A 6,528-nucleotide genomic window follows, 5' to 3' on the forward strand; every position below is an offset into this window, starting at 1 on the left:
TTACAACAAATTAACAAATTTTGAAGAAATGGACAAATTTCTTGACACATACAAACTACCAAAACCAACTGAAGAAGACAAATATGCTTAACCCAACAACAAGCAATGAAATTGTCACGGTAATACACTGCCAAATAAAAAAGGTTAGGACTTGACAGACTCACTGCTGAATTCCAAAAAGGCTTTAAGGATGTCATATCACAATACCCCTAAACACTTCAAAGAAATTGAAAGCATAGAGTGCTCCCCAATTCATTTATGGAATCCAGTATCACTCTTATCCCCAAACTAGATAAAAACTTAGGTAAAAAGGAAAACTGCAGGCTAATATCCTCAACTAACATAGATGCAAAGATCCTCAACAAGATATTAGCAAAGAGAATGCAGCACATTATCAAAAAGATCATATACTGTATCACATAAATCTAGATCATCAGAAGAAATAGAAGCTCCAGACAAATATATCAAAACTGCTAAAGTTGTAGAAAAGACACAAAGTAAGAACACTAGATCCCAAACCAAAATTTAAGCAAACTCCAGGATTTTAGTCCTGATCTACAAGCAGAAGGAGAAGTAGAGAAGCCAGCATTTCCTCAAGTTTTAGACAATAACTGCGAAAACAGATTGCACTGAAATGAGCATGTTGGACACCTGTGTTAACTATTAAACTATATAACAACCAAAAAGCCAGTGTTTCATCAGAAGACACATGTAATCAAGGCACTGGCATCAAAAACATTCAAACCTAACAAAAGTCATCCTCTTCAATGTGATAACAGCAAGACTGATATTAGCTGGCTCAGAGCACTAAGATAAAAGCACAGCTAAGAGACGGTAGTAGAAATAATGAGAGGAAATATAGAAGTGGGACAGGAAGACCATTCTTGGATCAGGGCCTGCCACGATCCAACCTGGCACCCAATACAAGTATCATCAAAAAGGGAAATGAGACAGCCCCAGATTAGAGAACCAGACTGTCATGAAGAGCAACAAAAACCAAAAAGATTATAAAGAGCTCTCAATTCAGAATCAGAGAGTGCTCTCTCATCTAGCGTCCTGTTACCGCCTCCTGGCACCGGGCCTTGGCCGAGCAGCTGGCCGTCCCTGCCTCATGCGTCCCTGGGGCTTGGGCCCCGGCATATGTTGTGCCCCACTCATCTGCCTCTAAGGCTGCCGGCCAGCCACCGCCATGGGTGCCTACCTTTCCCAGCCCACACGGTGAAGTTCTCCCGGGACGGGATTGGCGCCCCGTGCCTCCCATTGCCCTTCGGCTTCTCTGCCATGCAAGGCTGGTGCGTCTCTATGGAGGATGCTCACAACTGTATCCCTGAGCTGGACAGTGAGACAGCCATGTTTTCTGTCTATGATGGACATGGAGGGGAGGAAGTTGCCTTGTCTTGTGCCAAATATCTCCCTGATATCATCAAAGATCAGAGGGCTTACAAGGAAGGCAAGCTACAGAAGGCATTAGAAGATGGCTTTTTGGCTATAGATGCCAAACTGACTACTGAGGAAGTCATAAAGAGCTGGCCCAGATTGCAGGGAGATCAACAGAAGATGAGGATGAAAAAGATAAAGTGGCTGATGAAGATGATGTGGGCAATGAGGAGGCTGCATTGCTGCATGAAGAGGCTACCATGACTATTGAAAAACTGCTGACACGCTACGGGCAGAACTGTCACAAGGGCCCTCCCCACAGCAAAACTGGAGCTGGGACAGGAGAGGAACCAGGGACCCAAGGCCTCAATACGGAGGCAGGACCTGAGGACCCACCTAGGGAAATTCCTTCACAGGAAAATGGCCCCACATCCAAGGCCCACACAGGCCTTTCCTCCAACTTGGAATGTGGGGCTGAGGCAGGCCAAATTGGTGAGCCTTGCACTCCCACTGGTGAGGCTGGGCCTTCCTGCTCATCAGCCTCCAACAAGATGCCTCAAGTTGCTAAGTCCAAGTTCTTTGAGGACAGTGAGGATGAGTCAGATGAGGCGGTGGAGGAAGAGGAAGACAGTGAGGACTGCAGTGAGGAAGAGGATGACTATAGCAGTGAGGAGGCAGAGAATGAGGAAGATGAGGATGACACTGAGGAGGTGGAAAAGGATGGTGAAGAAGAAATGATGGTGCTAGGAATGGAAGACAAAGAGGAGCCTGGTTCTGACAGTGGCACAACAGCAGTGGTGGCTCTCATATGAAGAAAGCAGTTGATTGTAGCCAACGCAGGAGATTCTCGCTGCATGGTATCTGAGGCTGGCAAAGCTTTAGACATGTCCTATGACCATAAACCTGAGGATGAAGTGGAGCAGGCATGCACCAAGAATACTGACGGCAAGGTCACCATGGATGGACGAGTCAATGGGGGCCTCAACCTCTCCAGAGCTATTGGAGACCACTTCTACAAGAGGAACAAGAACTTGCTGCCTGAGGAACAGATGATTTCAGCCCTTCCTGATGTCAAGGTGCTGACTCTCACTGATGACCATGAATTCATGGTCACTGCTTGTGATGGCATCTGGAATGTGATGAGCAGCCAGGAAGTTGTAGACTTTATTCAGTCAAAGATCACCCAGCGTGATGAAAATGGGGAGCTTCGGTTATCATCATCCATTGTGGATGAGCTGCTGGATCAGTGCCTGGCACCAGACACTTCGGGGGATGGCACAGGGTGTGACAACATGACCTGCATCATCATCTGCTTCAAGCCCCGAAGCACAGCAGGACTACAGCCAGAGAATGGCAAGCGGAAACTTGAGGAGGCTGAAGAGAACGGCAACAGCAACAAGAAAGCCAAGAGGGACTAGCAGTCATCCAGACACCTGTCCACCTAGACTGTTTTCTGAGCCTTCCGGACCTAAGACTGAGTTTTGTCTTTTTCCTTTAGCCTTAGCAGTGGGTATCAGGTGTGCAGGGGGAGCTGGGTGGCTTTTCTTGGCCCATTTCAAAGAGGGCTGTTCCTCCACACAGCAGCCCAGGAGCCTCTGCTGACCTCCCCAGCCTCCTCCTTGCTCCTTTGGGCTCATCACCGGTTCTGGGTCTGTGCTCTGTTGTGTTGGAGGCAAAGACTGGCAGTTCTGGTTTTTAACTCTGTAAACACTTTATTTAAGGACATTCTTTTTTATTAGTGGCTCCACGGCCCCGGCCGCTTGCACCTGCTCTCTGTTGTACACTTTCAATCAACACTTTTTCAGACTAAAGGCCAAAACCTAAAAAACAAACAAACAAACAAATTTACTCAGCATTGTGACTGTGTAACAAAATCTCTAACACCTTATCCAAAAACTTTACAACCTGGATCTTTAAATGGTAACAATAGAATTGGAAGTCCAGTAAATATACCAAAAAACAATAGGACAAACTTACTATGTGCAAGCGTAAGTTGTTCAGCAATTCCAACACTTTTCCCTTTGCCCAACTGCACTCCAGGAAAGATTAAAACTTTTATGAATAGCCAAAATATAAATTTTGTGATACTTACACAAGAAACACACAATTGTAAGAGTTACTCAGATGCAAGTATTTATAGTTCAGAACAATAGTTTATGAATTGAATTTCTACAAATCAGTGACAATCACATACAATGCAACATAGAGGAAAGCCATTCAGCATCTCCATTATCCATGTCTAGTGAAGGAAAAGAGAAGGTGTGCTTTGGCACCACTCATGACACTACTCAGATACCAGACCTCACTCAACATCTCAGTTGGGAAAGAATGTGTATAGAAGACAATGTAAGTAATTCTAATGAAGTGGAAATGGCAGATGTAGGAGGCATACACTTCTTTCCAAAAGATTCCACAAAACTGAAGATGTAGATCATCACACCTACAAAATGAAAGTTTGTCTTCACTATCAACAAATGATTAATTCTGGAGAACTGGAAAAATTGCCTTCTGGGTACAGGCATGATATGAATTCCCAGTTTAAGAGGAAGATTCATATCTGACATAAATGACAGATTATCTTACTAAGTAGTTGTGGAAAACATTTCAACAGTATGTGAAAAAAATGAACCATCAAATTCAGGAATATAGGATTAAAAGACCTATTAAATTCCAGATGAACATCATGGAAGAGCTAGAGCATTTTGAAAAGGATTCAATCTTTAGAAGATTTGGAGAAGAAATATGTGGACTTTTCAGGAAAGAGCCATCAGCAGTTCAGAGAATACCAGAAAAATGAGGAGCAGGCTTCATCTTCTGAATGCATCATTGTATAAAAATGCCCTTTATAAAACTGATTAAGAAGATACTGTTTTCACATCAAAGGTGGGTTCAATGAAACAAAATTTGAAAATGCTGCAGGAAAGACTTCTTATGGAAATGCAGGAAGAAGAACAACTTAACGTACATAGAGGACTGAAGTCATTATTCATGGCTCATGATAGAAATGATGAGTGAAATATAGTTGTGATGTATTTTTCTAATTATTGCTTTTTGTGTGTAGCTACAGAAATAGGAGTACCCCTGCAAAAAGAAAGTGCCCATCACACAGGCAAGTGCACCTATGCAGGAGCTCCCAAATTCATAGGCATGTCTTCTTACAGATCAGATAGAACCACTGTAACATGACTATGAGCCCCAAAGACTTTGATCTGCCCAATACTGTTGTTTCTCTCAAACAGAACATTTTGGAAAACCAGTAAATGGAGTTGGCTTATTTTGTTATAATATTTAGTTTAATTAACTATAATTAGAAAACAAGTTTAATAAATTTTATTATGTAATATTACATGTAATTTCATATAGTTTTGAATGAAGTAAAGTATATCATTAAAATTTACTTAATAATTCAGAATATATAAGTAATAAAATGTAGCTGCACTTGGATAGGGGCAAAAGTCTCTGGCTTAAAATGTTTACCTGAGTGGTAGGTCAGTACTTTGCACACACTTGGGCAGGTAACTCCTTCGGTTATGGCTCCAACGTACTAGCAGGAACTAAATATGCCTAAAATTGTTAGTATGTTTCCTAATGCATTTTAATTCAATGTAGAAGTTTTAACTCATAAGTAAGCTGTGTGGCAAGTACATTTTAAGCTCCTAGTTTTCATTGTAACATGTTGCTGGATCATTCTATCAAATAAAGTAGATTTTTGATTGGCATATATATATATATATATATATATATATATATATATATATATATATGATAAGCATATATCATGATCAAGTAGGTTTCATACCAGAGTTGCAAGGATAGTTCAACATGTGTAAGTCAATCAATTTAATATATTACATTAACAGAAGCAAGGTAGCAAGGTCTAAAACATATGTTCATACAAATATTAAAAAAAATGTTTTCAACAAAATCCAATACCATGTCATGGTAAAAACCTTGAATATAATAGGCACAGATGGGCCATAACTGAATATGATAAAGGCTATTTGTGAGAAACCAATAGTTAGCATCACATTACATGGGTAACTACTAAAGTATTAAATCATGCACAGGACAAGGATGTCTGCTACCACCTCTTCTATTCAAGCAGTACTTGAAATATTAGCCAGAGAAATTAGGCAAGAGAATGAAATCAAAATGAAAGGAAGAACTCAAATTATTGTTATTTGCAGATGACACGATATGTTACAAGGAAGACCCACATAACTCTACCAAAAGTCTTTTAGAACTAATAACCAAATTCAGCAATGTAGCAGCATACAAGAGCCATGCATAAAATCATTAGCATTTGTATACACTAATAATGAATTGGATAAGAAAGAAATGAAAAATAACACCATTTAAAAATTTTTTTAAAAATGAAAATACTTAGAAAAATGAAATATCTAGGAATTAATGTGTCCAAAGCAGTGAAAGACCTCTACAAAGAAAACTATAATACTCTGGAAAAGGAGATTGAAAATTGTTATGCAGTTTGAATTCAGTCTCAATCAAAGTACCAATAGCAAACTTGAAATATCTAGAGAAAAATAATCCTACAACCCACGTGGATCCAGAAGAGACCCAGAAGAGCAAAATCAATTTTGGACAAGAGCAAAGCAGGAGGTAAAGCAACGCCTGAGTTCAATCTATGCTAGAAAGAGACAATGATAGAAACTTTCTGGTACTGGAACCATAATTGAAATGTGGGCCAAATAAACTGAGTCAAGGTTACGATAACTTCCCTGGACATATTCAACCATTAGGTCTTTGACAAAGGGGTGAAAAACATATGTTGGAGGAAAGATAGCCCATTCAAGAAGAGGCAATGGGGAAAATTTGTTATCTTTTTGTAGACTGAAATTGGACCTTTATCTTCCACCATGAGTTAACTTAAAATCTAAATGGATTAAAGATAAAAACTTAGAGTCATTAAACCTACTGGTAGATACAACTTAAGAACATAGGTATAGGAAAAGATTTTCTAAGCAGAACCCAGGTGCACATAAAACAAGAAAAATCAACAAATGCAATTATATCAGACTAAAAGCTTCTATATAACAAAGGAATCAATCAGTAGAGTGAAGAGACTACCTACAGATTGGGTAAGTAAGTTGCCAGCTACTCCTCAAACAGAGGACTAATATCTCCTTTGTA

The 6,528-nt window shown here is 40.1% G+C and overlaps 1 pseudogene; it reads left to right on the forward strand.

Moving 5' to 3' along the window:
* The first annotated feature begins 1,189 nt into the window (after positions 1-1,189).
* On the forward strand, positions 1,190-3,043 carry LOC101589778 (annotated as a pseudogene).
* The last annotated feature ends 3,485 nt before the right edge of the window (positions 3,044-6,528 follow it).

This window comes from Octodon degus, unplaced genomic scaffold (genome assembly GCF_000260255.1).
Source record: "Octodon degus isolate 3935 unplaced genomic scaffold, OctDeg1.0 scaffold00241, whole genome shotgun sequence".
Classification (NCBI taxonomy): Eukaryota; Metazoa; Chordata; class Mammalia; order Rodentia; family Octodontidae; genus Octodon; species Octodon degus.